The sequence below is a fragment of the Pyrus communis genome, chromosome 4, assembly GCF_041283825.1.
Source record: "Pyrus communis isolate YQ-2024b chromosome 4, ASM4128382v1, whole genome shotgun sequence".
NCBI classification, from domain to species: Eukaryota; Viridiplantae; Streptophyta; class Magnoliopsida; order Rosales; family Rosaceae; genus Pyrus; species Pyrus communis.
The window spans coordinates 17,122,501-17,137,500 of NC_142568.1; the positions used below are offsets into that span (position 1 = coordinate 17,122,501).

At 38.5% G+C, this 15,000-nt stretch overlaps 1 pseudogene; it reads left to right on the forward strand.

The window, feature by feature from the left end:
• The first annotated feature begins 14,945 nt into the window (after positions 1-14,945).
• The window catches only part of LOC137722052 (putative receptor protein kinase ZmPK1), an 8,758-nt pseudogene continuing 8,703 nt past the window's right edge, over positions 14,946-15,000 (forward strand).

The window sequence follows — 15,000 nt, forward strand, 5'->3', positions numbered from 1 at the left end:
CAACATTGAATAAGGCAATTCATCAAAGAAATGGTGGAGCCATATTTCAAAAAATAAACAATGGGGCAAAATGTTAACACAAACATATACCCTCGTGCAAATGTTTCAAAACATCTTTATAAATGATGTTTTTTGTATAACCATCAGGCATGTCACCATCATAAGCAATAACAATTTTGAGACCTTGTTTTGAGGTCACCCTGGACAATGCAACATCTAGTTGTCCATTAGAAAAAAACATTATGTGATAGAAACAGGCTAACAATTTTCAAGGATTGTCCTTGACTTTTGTTGATTGTCATCGCAGAACAAATTTTTAGAGGGAATTGTCGTCTTCCTACAGTAAAGGGATATTTATGTTGAGATGATTAAGTAATTATCGATGTTGCTTCCTATTATGATTTTTTCTTGCACAACTATGTCGTTCAATTGCAGCACAACCTTCCACTTTAATTTAAATTTCTGATTAACATCACTGGGGCAAACTAGGTAAATCAAGTTGGTTTAGAAAATTCTACTAGATAAAGCACATCTAAATTTTCCGTTGCAGAAGACATCGAATCAAAATTGAGATAAGAACGACTTTTGCATGGCACCATACCCAACACAAAATCGTTTATTTCAATCGTTGTATCATTTCATGGTATCTGTACAGCCCCTTCTTTTAGATACAACAAATCTCATAAATTTGTTTTGAAATTCCTATAGACAGCTGAAATTATGGCTTTGATGGGATTTTCATCAAAATGGATAAGGAATTGTTTTGGAATTTTGACCCACGAGCTTCCTCCATCAGTTGAAGATATAGATTTGGCAATAGTACCGTTTCCAATATCTAGTATCCACTTTGCAAAATCAGCGAGTTCTTGGTTTTTCCCTTCATTCAAACATGATTTCGAAAGCCTTATGTTTTGCTTCAGGGTAAAAATAGTTAAATAGGACCAAAGCTATGAACTCGTTAATGAAGCTTGAACAATGTCAGCAACACTTCCATTTGGAACAACATGAAGAATTTGCCTGAAATCACCTCCAAAAATGATTGGTTTACCCTCAAATGGCAAATGGTCAAAGCCTGGTTTTGAGCCGTTAGGAACATAACAGAGGGATCTATCTAGAGTTTCAAAACATCATTTATGATTCACTGGGGCTTCATCCTAAACAATGAGAGCAGCTTTAGTGATTAGTTTTGCAAGATAAGTCCTTTTTTTAATTTCACAAACCAAACAATATGTGACGTCGATAAGAATTTTAAATCTAGAGCAAGCTGTTCTTCTACCAGGAAGCAAGAGAGGCATTCTAGATGAATCCCCTACCAAAACAATTTGATTTTGGGATCTAATTCTAGCTATGATGGTGGTCCACAAAAAAGTCTTGCCCGTCCCACCATGACCATGCATAAAAAATAGGCTAGCTTTGTTGTTGTCAATCGTCTCTATGACGCTGTCATAAACTAATTTTTGCTCTTTGTTTAACTGGCCAATCAAGAGTGAGTGCTCCTGTTTCAGTCAGTCAACGTTGTAACCTAACTTCTTCAAACTCCTATTCTTAAGTTTATCCATCATTAGATTGTTCGGTTGTGGCAAGTGATGCTTTGATAGAGAACTATTTGAAGCGGTGAACAACTTTTCTAATTCATACAAACAAGAATTTCTAAGTTCATCCTGGTATTTAGAGACATCTTGCAGGCCAAAAGCATTAAGCATGTTTTGGAAATGTCATCGCACATTGTCTTCCAATGCGCTTCAAACAAAGCTAATGGATCAGCAACATTACAAAAGAAAACCAACGTGACAAACAATTGCCTTAATTGAAAAGATGACGCAGTGATAACCGCTTCTAACATAGCACTATTCCATTCCCTATCATCTCCCAATAAACCAAGAAAGATGCATGCTGCTTGGAATGTGGGTTCAAGAACGTCGTTGACGGTTTTTAAATGGTCAAAACTAAGGCTACCTTTCTAGTAGTTAAGATGTAACCTCATATAGTATAACTCACTGGCAACAAGGTGAATATACGCAACCCTACCTAAAGATCTACCTTGTTTTCTACGGGTCCACTGTTTGTCGTCATTTTTCCAAACATACTTGGTAGGAAATTCAACGTAAGATAACTTACGTGCATCAGGGTCTTGGACACTTGTTTCAAACCATTGTGTTAACATTGTCCTTTCGAGATTAAGGAGGTTAACAACATAGTTTAGATCATCGAACTCTCTAAAAACAACACTTTGGTCAGATGGAAGGTGCACAAACAACCTTACAACCGATGGTTCCCTAAAATGAATGTGAAATTGTAACAATCTGCAGACTGCTTCGTAAGGGCATAAATATCTACAATTTAAATAAGCCACAACCTCATCAAACTCTTCATCTTAAAAAACAACTTTAGCCCGATCAACACCTTTAGTTATGTACTTAAAAAGATACTTGATAAGTGTTGATTGATAGCATAATTCAACAATTATATGTGCTTGATAATTCAATAATAGCACACGATTGTAAAGGACAACAAATGTGTTATCAAGCTTGATTCCATTTTTTTGAACAAACAGATTTTCTATATCCCGACACTTGTATGAAATGAAACCATCAACAAAAAAAGTGGTCTCACTTGTGAAAGGTTTTGGAAATTTTTTGGAACACTCGTTTTCTTTCATGCAAGGTGAAAATCGATTTGCAAGACCACGTGGGCCGTGGATCATGTACTACGAAACTGCATCGTACCCAACTTTTCACATTCTTCATTAGGTATCTCAGTTGAAATGATAGAATCAACATCACAGGGAGAACAACATTTAAAATGTTTGTTCACCTGGACCAAGATATGACAATGAGGTAGACCTTGTTTTTGAAACTCCACCGTGTAAATCACTGTTATTTAAAAAAAAATAAATGTAAAGACATCAAAACAGAAAGCTCTACATATGCAATGAGAAGATAGATAAACAATTACAAAAACAAATTTGGCCAAGAGCAATGAACCAACCAGATTCGACATCACTAAATGGTGTTCATGATTTTATAAATTTAATCATATGGTCAAGCTTTGCTTTAAAAATTCTGGAGACTATATCAGGCATGTCTTCAGCCCTACAACTAGGTTTATTACGCAAATCTTCAATAATTCTAGGCCACTTTGCATTGCAGGTGAAAGTGATAAATAAATCAAGATTTCCAAAGTGACGCATATGGCCATGACATCCTGATAATTATTTATCATATATCTAACATTGCTGGTAAAGAAAGTTGGCAAAATGACCATCTTGCCAACAAAGAAATGCTTGTATTTCCTGCTTTGAGTGTTTTATGAATTCCTTTAAGACCTTCTGTTCTAAAAGAATCTTGATTTGCCCTGATGTAATCTAACCTATCTTCTTCAAGCGTGGCATATGCATCAACTAAATATTGCTAAAACAATCTGCCACCTTTCAACAGGGTGTCATTGTGTCTTGGTTTATCTTGAATTTGATAGCCCAAAAACGCTCTCATTGATACCGCCCCCTCCCCCCCCAGTCATTGGTTTTTTCCCTTTAAAATTAGGATTCCAAGAAAGGCCTTTCTTATACCCATCTTCACCGTGTGGGAAAAGAAGAGGATATTGTAGAACCATGTACTCAGAATATAACTTTGTGATTTGTTATAGGTCATTTGTCCTATGTTCCATAATGATATCTTTTTCATTGTGAAATTCACCGATGTCCCCAATTATCAAGCCACCTATCCCATCACACACCGGTATATCATACTGTGCATCATGGTTGGCCTACGCACCGTACTAACGCAAACGCAAATGGCTTGTAGACCCTTCATTAATCCTATCCCTAGCGAGCCTAAAAAGTTGAACAACCTCATTACACTCATCTAGCATTTTGATGAGGCCATCAACAACATGCCGATAGAGTTTTTTAACTGCTTTTGATCCACCTAAACAACCAATACAATTACCGACTTCATTCTGAGTGTCATGAATGTATAGTTGTGCAAATTTAGGATTTTAGCCTTGTAAAGGCAATAAAAAACCCATCAAATGATGCACCTAATCATCAATCCTAAAAACATAAAGACCCCAACCCTTGTTGATGGACGTATCAACCTTGGCTCTCATCGAAGTGAACACCATGATTGAATTATATCTAACATTTGTTTTAAATTGCAAGCAGCTTTGAGAATTTTTGGGATTCAACAAATGATCCAAATAAACGAGGGTGGGTTTAAAACGTGGGAATTTAACTTTTTGACTCATGCAACACGCAGTAAACTATGAGGCATAAACTGATAAAACATTCTTCGCCGTCTATTCTGTAGACCAAAACAGAGCATTGCAGTACTGACATTGGCAATTCTTAAGCCAAAATCAACATATTTTGGATCAACCCCTATAAAAACAAAGATCAATAGAAGCGCCCATCAAATAAACAGGCAGAACTTAACCGATGGAGAAAAGTTAACCCTAGAAATTAGCAACAAAATGTAAACAGTGTTTTGTCGAAAGAGTGCATACTCTTTCTTTTTCTTCGATAGGCGGCTTGCCCAGTTATGAGCAGATTTAGGACAAAATGATTGGTTTGAGCATCACTGGCCAAGAGGCTTCGCACAGCGGCACGATCAGCAAGAAAAATGGGCACAACAATATGATGAGAACTTGTCCCAGGTGTTAAACGTGGGCTAAAAACACCACTGATGGGAATATTTGGTTTGGAAATTGATGCAAATGTTTGTGGAAGGCTGTTTTGGTCGTTCAAAAGTAGGAAAGAGATTGAAACATCATTATATTCATTGTCGCACGCAGTAGGAACATCTTGCAACTCCAAAGACCAACATCCCCAACAAACGTAGGCAAATTGGCTCGTTGAATTCCAATGGCCCTTCTAGGTCACCCTATTCGTCTAGACATAAAACTACATAAATGGGGGAAAAAAAAACACAAACAGCAGCAACGCATTAACCAAAGAACCATCTTAAGCATATGAAATTACGCGCGAACCACAACTCATTAAAGCAAGAGGTCATGAAAAACACAAACACATTGTAAACATAATAGCAAAAAGACAATCATAATGTGATCAGAAGAGAACGAAAAACAGATAATGAATTTACGGCTATGTCCCTAGACAGTGTTGTTCCCCGCTGCAGTGGAAAAACCATGGATAAGGCACGCAATCATTGCTAACAAAATTGCGACAGAGGAAACCAGCATAAAGATAATATAACAAAGCAACCATGATCGAAAAAGCATTCATCAATGATTACATGTGCAAGGCCACAAAAGAAGAAACAGAAACAAAAAAAGGCGACAGTTATTTAAAGATCCAGAAATCTAATCGACACAAAGACAGGAATGCAGCTACGCACAAATGCCACCAAGCAGTAAGGCACGACCCCAACGATCAAAACAGAAGTTATGGAACCTACAGAAAGGAAGAGAAAATATAAACGCATATACGACCAGAACGATGTATGTTTCAATGCTTTAAAGAAATGACATGCATCAAACGCTTTTAGGTTGGAAAAAGAAAATGCATTGCTTGAAAAATAGTGATGATCAAGATTTAATACATTCAAAATGTGCACTTGGTTTACTAATCAAATGCAAAAGTTAGACCTCATGAACAATTTCACACTGAGAAACATGATTCACACATATTCACAATTGATTTAATAATAAGATAGCATATAACGGAAAACAATAAGAGCAGGCCAAAACACTTTTGGTTGATCTAACGGCAGCCTAATAGGAATAAGCAAATCATCAGAGACTGCAACAATGAGAAAGTCCGAAGATTAAAGTTTGTGTTCCCTATGCCTGATCCCGCAGAAATATTTTCATTAAATATGTTTAGAGAAACATAGAAATCCATGATACGATTCCATCGCCCAGGATAACACATGTTCATCTGGAATCCAACACCAATCTAACATTTTTCCATCATACAGTGTCCATCACATTGGAGACAGTTGCCAACAGGGTCACATGTACAATCATAATTTCGATCTCATAAGGTAATTTTTTATGTTGGTTAACGACATGTCGCTTGATAAAATAATTTTAACAAAACTCTAGGAATGACGATGCACTTTTGCTCTGGTTTAAAAGGCTACCCATTTTCAAAAATATGGAAGTTGTGATTTGTCCAGAAAAAATAGTTGGTTCGTCGAGAGGGCCCACCCATCAACGGCACATATTAAAGCATTTCGGGAAGGATGCAACAGTTCACCACCACAAAAACTCAACGAAAATAACAACCAACCAAAGTAACTGACCTCTGAACAACAATTTGGAAAATTGAAAATGCAACAAAGAAAGGAAGCAACCAACAAAAAATATATAAAATGCTTAAGGACATTCGATAAAGAATTAAGAACACTAGGTTAAACCAGAATCACAGAGACAGCAAGTGACCTTCAAACAATAATAGATTTGTACAGAAAAAATGAAAACCCTAAAAAAGAAAGAAACCATCGGACTTATGACAATCAGAGAATCACAGAAACAATCAAGAATGAGAAACAAAGCAAAGCGCAAACGAATAAAATAAACCGAAAAAACCAAACAATCAATTAAAAAAATGATAAACTCGTGCTGCATGAAACGGAAAGGACGAGGAAAGAACACATCAAAGTTCAGGTGACATACCAAGCCATAATTCAAATGCAATGGCTTGGAACCCCTAGATTAATGGCAGCAGCAAGAGTAGATTACGATTGCTGTGATGAGAGGCCGATCTTAACTGCAAATAATCAGAGTAAGGATTCAAAGCACAAACAAACAGACTTAGTAAAGTAACTCAAACTGCGACGGTCAAATTGACTTAATCTGTGGCAGTGCACCAAACAAAGGCTAAGTCTGAAAACATCAATTTTAACTTTGTCCCCCACATTTCAACAGAGAACTTGGCACTTCCCATCTAAGCAGTAAACAACGAGAAGGTTTATGTGGAAAATATGGAAGAGAATGCTTTTCCTCATAATATTTTTCTACAAGGTTACAAGGATCTATATACATGACTTCAAGTAACAAGATCAAATCACCCTAAATTAAGGGATACAAGTGTGTAGGTAGGACGGCTTATACTTTGTAGGTAGGACGACTTATTGGACGGCTTATACTTTGTAGGTAGGACGGCTTATAGGACGGCCACGGCTTATACTTCCAATACTCCCCCTCAAGCTGGATCAAGGAGGTTAATTGATCCAAGCTTGGAGAGCAGACTTTGAAACTGAGGAGAAGCAAGAGACTTCGTGAAAATATCAGCAAGTTGATCTTGGCTTCGAGTGAATGTGGTTTGAATTACCTTGGACTAGACTTGTTCCCGAACGTAGTGACAGTCAACTTCAATGTGTTTGGTGCGTTCATGGAACACCGGATTGGAGGCAATATGCATAGCTGCTTGATTGTCACAGAAAAGAGACATAGGTGTGTTGATTGAGAACCCCAAGTCCGAGAGAAGGCCCTTGAGCCAAATGAGTTCACATGCAGTGGAAGCCATGGCTCTATACTCAGCTTCGGCACTTGAGCGAGCAATTACATTTTGTTTTTTGCACTTCCATGTCACGAGGTTTCCTCCAACCAACGTGCAGTAGCCAGTAGTGGATTTTCTATCAATAGCATTCCCTGCCCAGTCAGCATCGGTGTAGGCAATGATTTGAGTATGACCATTGTTTTTCATGATGATTCCCCGACCAATGGAGCCTTTGAGGTATCTGAGAATTCTTTTAACAATATTTAAATGAGCTTCAGTGGGTGCATGCATGAATTGGCTTACAAGACTGACGGCGTAAGTTATATCCGATCTGGTGATGGTGAGATATATAAGCTTACCCACCAATCGTTGGTAGTAACTAATATCACTGAGAGGTTCTCCTGTCAAGTCCAACTTCAATTTGCTATCAAGAGGAGTACGAGTTGGTTTGCAATCCATCATCTTCACTTCTTGAAGTAAGTCAATCACATATTTCCTTTGACTCAAAAAAAGTCCCTTGGGGGAAGCGGCCAGTTCAATCCCAAGAAAGTATTTTAAAACTCCTAAGTCTTTAATGGCAAATTGTTGATGAAGAGAATGTTTAAGAGTGTGAATCTCATCAATGTTATCACCTGTGATGATGATATCATCAACATAGATTAGTACAACTAATTTGCCAACTGATCCTATTCGAACAAACAGGGAGGAATCAGCATGACTTCTCTTGAACCCAAAATTTTCAAGTACCGAGCTCAGTTTGGCATACCAAGCACGAGGAGATTGTTTCAAGCCATAGATTGACTTATGAAGCTTGCAAGCCATACCTGAATTCTGTGCTTGTGGATGACCCGGGGGTAGTTGCATGTAGACTTCCTCTTCGAGGTCTCCATGTAAAAAAGCATTTTTTACATCCATTTGGTACAATGGCCATTCATGGTTCACTGCAACAGATAACAAAACCCTTATTGTGCTCATCTTAGCCACGGGAGCAAATGTCTCATTATAGTCCACTCCAAAAGTTTGAGTAAAATCGCGAGCCACCAATCTTGCCTTGTGTCGTTCAATTGAGCCATCAGAATTAAACTTGATTTTATAGACCCACCGATTGCCTACCACCTTCTTGCCTTTGGGAAGTTGAACTACACTCCAGGTTTTATTTTCATTCAAGGCTTTGAGTTCTTCTTCCATGGCTAGCCTCCACACAACTTGACGATTGGCTTCTTGAAAGCTCCTTGGTTCACTTTCATAGGACAGTTTACTGAGGAAGGCTGCATGAGAGTGAGAGACTTTGGAGTAATTTACAAACTTGTGAATAGGGTACCATGCATGGTAAGTTTCATAGTCTTGCAGCCTTGATGGTGGATGTCGATCTCGAGTCGGATTCTTGCGGGGTTGAGCTGGGATCACAATAGGTTCAGCTCCACTCTCTTGTATAGATGTTGTGGTATGGTCATGGGGAACTACTTGTGCTTCTGAGGCTTCAGTGTCGTCTCCAATAAGCAGGTTGTCATTAAGGGTTGCATGAGAGTCCCGATTGTGAAGTAGTAAATGGACACAGTCACTTGGTTCGACTGGATTTGGCAATGGGAAGAGATCTAGAAAGTGCTCCCCCTGACGATTTTGATCTGATGATTTGTTGAAATATGGTTGGTTTTCATCAAACCGTACATCTCTTGAGACAAACATCTTCCTGGAGCACGGATTGTAGCATTTGTACCCTTTTTGGGTAGAGGAGTATCCCATGAAAACACACTTGACAGCTTTGGGATCAAGCTTGTCTCGGTGATGGGATTGAATATGAACATAACAGGTACATCCAAAGATTCTCAGATGGGAAAGATTAATTTTTTTGTTTTGCATAACCTCAGATGGTGATTTTGTATCCAGAACACGACTAGGCAGTCTGTTGATAAGGTAGGTGGCTGCAAGAACTCCTTGAGACCAAAACCTCTTAGGCACATTCATTTGCAACATTAGCGCCCTGGTTTTTTCAAGTAGGTCCCTATTCTTCCTTTCGACAATTCCATTTTGCTGAGGAGTACCTACACAACTTGTTTGATGTATAATTCCATGGGTGCTCAAATAGTTAGTCATATTTTTGGATGTATATTCAATGCCATTATCAGACCTTAGTATGTGGATTTAGGACGAAAAATGGTTCATGACAAGATTATGAAAGTCCTTGAAAGCATCCATAACTTCACTTTTGAATTTTAGGAGGTACAACCAAGTGGCTCTTGAGAAATCATCAACAAAGATAACGTAGTATCTATAACCATCAAAAGACTCTAGGGGTGCAGGTCCCCAAACATCGGAGTGCACCATCTCAAAAAACTTGCTAGTCCTAGACATGGAAGAATTGAATGGGAGTCTAGTAGATTTTGACAAATGACAAATTTCACATACAAGGGAGGATTTGCATAAACTAGGGAACAACGTAGACAACACAGATTCTGAGGGATGTGATAGGCGTTGATGCCACAACCGATGTTCTAGGTTTGAGCTGACTTGGAACCCCTTTGGAACATTGAGGTCCTCTGAAAAATAATGCAGCCCATTTAGGTAGTGACCTTCACCAATCAGCTTCTTGGTGGCTAGATCCTGAAAAACAACATTGTGGGGGGAAAAAATTGCACGACAGTTTAGAGAATTTGTAATCCTTCCTACGGACAATAATTGAAAAGGAAAGGATGGAACATATAACGTTGTGGACTCAACAGTTTCTGAGATCAGTTTAACTTTCCCTCTACTTAGAACTGGCACACCTCTACCATTTGCTACAGAAACTAGTGATGGTTTAGTGTAGCTTTCAAAATCGTATAGCTTTGAATATTGATTTGTCATGTGATCTGTGGCACCTGAGTCTGTAATCCAAAAATCATGAGAGTGACTAACATTTAGAGCAGTTGAAAGAGCACACATAATACCTGGAATGTCTCCTTGAGGTACATGACCAGATTCAGCTAAGAACCCTGCAAACTGTCCAAGAAGAGCAGTTTGACTTTCCCCAGTCGACGTTTCACCTGTGCTTCCTTTTCTGGTTTGAAGGTAGGTTGAGAACTCATTCAACAAGTCAGCCGGATTGGCTGTAAAGTTCATCGTCCCACCGATGGATGTAGCAGCAGCAGCATGGTACTTGTTTGTATGTGGTCTAGCGTGTGAGCCCTTATGATCTCTTAAAGGCTTGTTCTCAAACCTTGGCTTCAACTCAGGGTGCAATATCCAGCATCAATCTATTAGATGTCCAACCTTATTACAATGTAGACACTTCAGATCTGGCCTTTTTTCCTTGTATACTTTATCTCCAAATGACTTGTGATTTGTCACAAAAGCTTTAGCCTCAGACACACTAGGTTTTACGTCAACATTCATGAACTTTCTGCGTACTTCTTCTCGCTGGATAGTAGTGCAAACACTTGCAAATGATGGAAGTTCGGGATTCATTAGAATATGGCTTATAAGATCTTCATATTCAGAACCCAAACTTGCAAGCAAATGAAAGATTTTGTCTTCCTCAGACCTTTTTAACAGTACGGCAGCATCGATAGTGTGTGGTCGATACATACCTAGTTCGTTCCACATGTTTTTCATGCAACCGAGATGATGAACAAAGGATTTATCACCTTGTTGAAGACTTGCGAGATTCCTCTTAAGCTGGAACACTCGAGCAGCATTGTTTTGATTTCCATACATGTCCTTGACTGCCTTCCAAAGAGCACTAGAGGATTCCGAAAAACTGAAAATTTCAGACAGCTTAGGATCCATGGAGTTGAGGAGCCACGACATGACCAGCTGGTCTTTGCACAGCCATGCTTCATACTCCGGCGATGCGACGTCAGGTGCTTCAATACTTCCATTGACGAATCCAAGTTTGGATCTTCCTCCAAGGGCAAGAGATATTGATCTGGACCATGGAAGATAGTTAAACTCATTTAACAACACAGAACACAAACGTTGATTTGGGTTGACTTCAGCTTCTGGAAAACTAGGGCGAGGAGCTGTGAAGCTTTCAGCTTCTGAGTCAAAAAGATTATCTTCTGCCATTATCGAAACGAATGTGCAGAAGAAGAGAAGGGACAACAATGGAGTCAGGCCGGTTAAGGTTCCAGCTCTGATACCATGTGGAAAATATGGAAGAGAATGCTTTTTCTCATAATATTTTTCTACAAGGTTACAAGGATCTATATACATGACTTCAAGTAACAAGATCAAATCACCCTAAATTAAGGGATACAAGTGTGTAGGTAGGACGGCTTATACTTTGTAGGTAGGACGGCTTATAGGACGGCTTATACTTTGTAGGTAGGACGGCTTATAGGAGGCCACAGCTTATACTTCCAATAGTTTAATTTCTCATAATGACCTTTTTTGTATTTCACTCTTCCATCTGAGGCGATAGATAATCTAAAAAAATATTGAATTGAGATGCATGAACGAACATTAAAACGTGCTATACCCAAAATCTCTAGCACTCATCCTGACCCATAAAATCTATCGAGACTGTGACATGAGCTTAATCCATGGCAAAACGATCATATTAAGATTCCTAAGATGACTGCGTTCATACATTTCACGAACGAAAGAGTGGGGGAAAGCAGATTATAGCACCGTGAACAAAGAGGCGAAGCAAGAGGCAACAAAGGTTAATCTTATATGTTAAACGACAAAGACAGTTTTGGCAGACCATCACATCAACAGATTTTATCAACCAATCCAAGCAAGGAGCTTAAAATGCCAAATCCCTATTAAAACATATAAATCATTCCTAAATCTCGCCGAATCAAAATTCAGGCAGCAAAACATTAGGCAAAGCATCACCCACACAGGTAAACCGTATACCAAACCCAAAATCCCATTTAAATAACAGCCAAAAATTGGAATAATATAATTCAATTCTAGCAACAAAAGCCTAAATAGTAAGCATTAATTAAACAGAATTTAAATTTGTATAAGTTCAAGAATTTAAAAGTTTGAATATGCCATGTCTTGGAAAAAACTACAACCAAGAAACTGGCGATCTTGGCCTATTAGATACCCTAAAAAACAAAAATAACAAAGACCAAACGAAAAAGGAGTTCAAAAGTTTAGAATAGGCAGGTTAAACGTCTAGATGTATATGGCTGTTCCCATAAAAAATTTGCCAATCCAAAAAACACATTAAGGCCAGTCATGCTACTCTAGAGTACAAATTTTAAGGGTGCCACTTCAACCGAAATAACTTCCAGATACAATGAGAAAATAAATCATGGGAACTCGTTGCGAGAAGAAAAACCAGACGATTCGAACAAATCTATAAGTTTAAAAATGGTTAAAGCGACGAAATATACCTATCACCGTGGTGGCTGTAAGCTACGACCCCCAAGTTCCACTACGTAACCCTCTGCATACGACCCCCGAGTTCACTTTTGTCAATGAATTTAATAAGCTTAGTGATTAGGTTGCTGAACGATAATTGAAATTATAAAGAAACGAAAAATGGGGTAAAATTATGCACATGGAAAGACAGTCAACCCTAAACCCTTATTTTCAAGCTCAATACATTAGCCATTTTTATCATTCAAACACATGAAAAGCCAAAGTTCCTGATAATGTTTACAACGACAAACACATCACAACTTGGCGTTCTCACGCGACACACATGCAAAAGTCCATTTGCGCCAATCAAACAATGCCGGAATAGGGATCATAGCAAAGGTACACCAATTAAACGACAGAGATTAAAAACCACTAACTCAACCATTTTCTCGTGCAAACAAAATTGTCATTTGCACCCACTTTAAAACCATGCTTGTTCAACGATATAATCATACCAAACAGAAAGACTCAGTCCATTGTTAACATCAACAACCATAATTCCCCACCAAAAAGAACACAGCTCCATACATTTGTTGGGAAATGATCACAGTCGCTGCGAACCACAGATTACGCAACCGTAACAGAACCAGATAAAACCTCAATCAAATTTTTTTCTGATAACAAAATTATGGCTCCCCCTCAATTTAAAACAGCATGTACAAACCTCTGCTCTAATTTGTACCTCACACACAACATACACACTTTAAAACAAAAAATAACAATCACCAAACAACCAACAGAGAGCATAAAAACCTCAGGCATGAGCCATCATCTGTGAACGAAAAAAAATCAGATGCATTTTAGAGGAATAGATAACTGAGTATTTAATTCACAGGGTCACCACCAAACAACAAACAATAAGCCATGAACAAAAAAAGGGGAAAAAATAGGATTAAACCATAAGCAGCAGTCAAAGAAAAAAAACTTCGGTTCAAAAGGGACACTTATCTTTTCAATCAAATGAACCAAAAGGTCGGGAGAAATCCTCATCAACGCTTGCAGAAATGGCTTCTAGCTGGAAGCAAAATTCAGAAAGTAACCCTACCCCTAGGCGTTTGTCACTGCCTCGTCATCTCTCTGCCCACCCGTTCCCGACAAAATCAAAACCAAACATCGGGGCACCCCTACCCTTGCTTCGGTCATCCTACCCCTCCTTCTCTCCCATCGTCTTTCCTCCCATCCATGGTTTTGTAAGGCACAAATCTTCCCTCTCTCCTCTTCTCTCACGCACGACTCTTCCATCCCTCCTATTCTTCCAGCCCGAACCCAAAGCTTCCACAAAGCCCATTAATTAAAGCAATGAAATACTTTGTTAAGTTTGTTCATATCACGTAGAGTAATTATCACTTGGCCGATGAAATACTTTGTTGCCTCTCTTATTAGTTTGCCAATGAAATACTTTGTTGTCTCACATCGTCGGCTGATATTTCAAGACAACGGGAAAAGTTCTTGCCATAATTTACCCGTCATAACTAAATTCACTGAGACATCGCATGTACGCCTACAAAATGATCGTCGACTAACGTTCGAATTTTTTCAACTAAAATTGGCGTTGTAAATTGATTCTAGCGTGATAAATTAAATTTTTTCATCAAGAAATGACTCTTGTGCCAACAAAATTTTGCTTTGTCAGCTTATAATTTGACGGTAAAATTATAATTTCTAGTAGTGCCAGCTGTGTCTAAATCTCACCATCATATTTTTGTTGACTTTTATGAGTTGTTGTGAGTGGTTAGATATCTCCTAAGTTAGGCCATTAGACTATGAAAGCCCAACTAAACGACCATTTGCAAGAACAAAGTTGGGTCCCGGTGGAAAATTGAGATGCCCTCTTCGCTGTACTCTTTGGGCAGTAAAAGTCAAGGTCAACCCTTTCACACAACAATTATTCTTTCAAATGCTTTTAATATAATAAATAGTCATATTCAAATTAATCGTTCTTATCAAACGAGACCTTAAAGAATCTTTCAATCTCTTTAGGAGGACCAGGACATTGAAATTATATATTGATCTTAGCCACTGTCACCGCAAGATGACCGTAATATATATGGGTCTTTTAGGTGCTTATTGCTTGCCACAACATCTGATGCGAATCCAAGACTTAGGGCATCTAAGTTGGACTCAGACTATGACTTATGTCCTTGTTTTGATGAATAGTACAAAGCTTTGTCACGAGGTCGAAG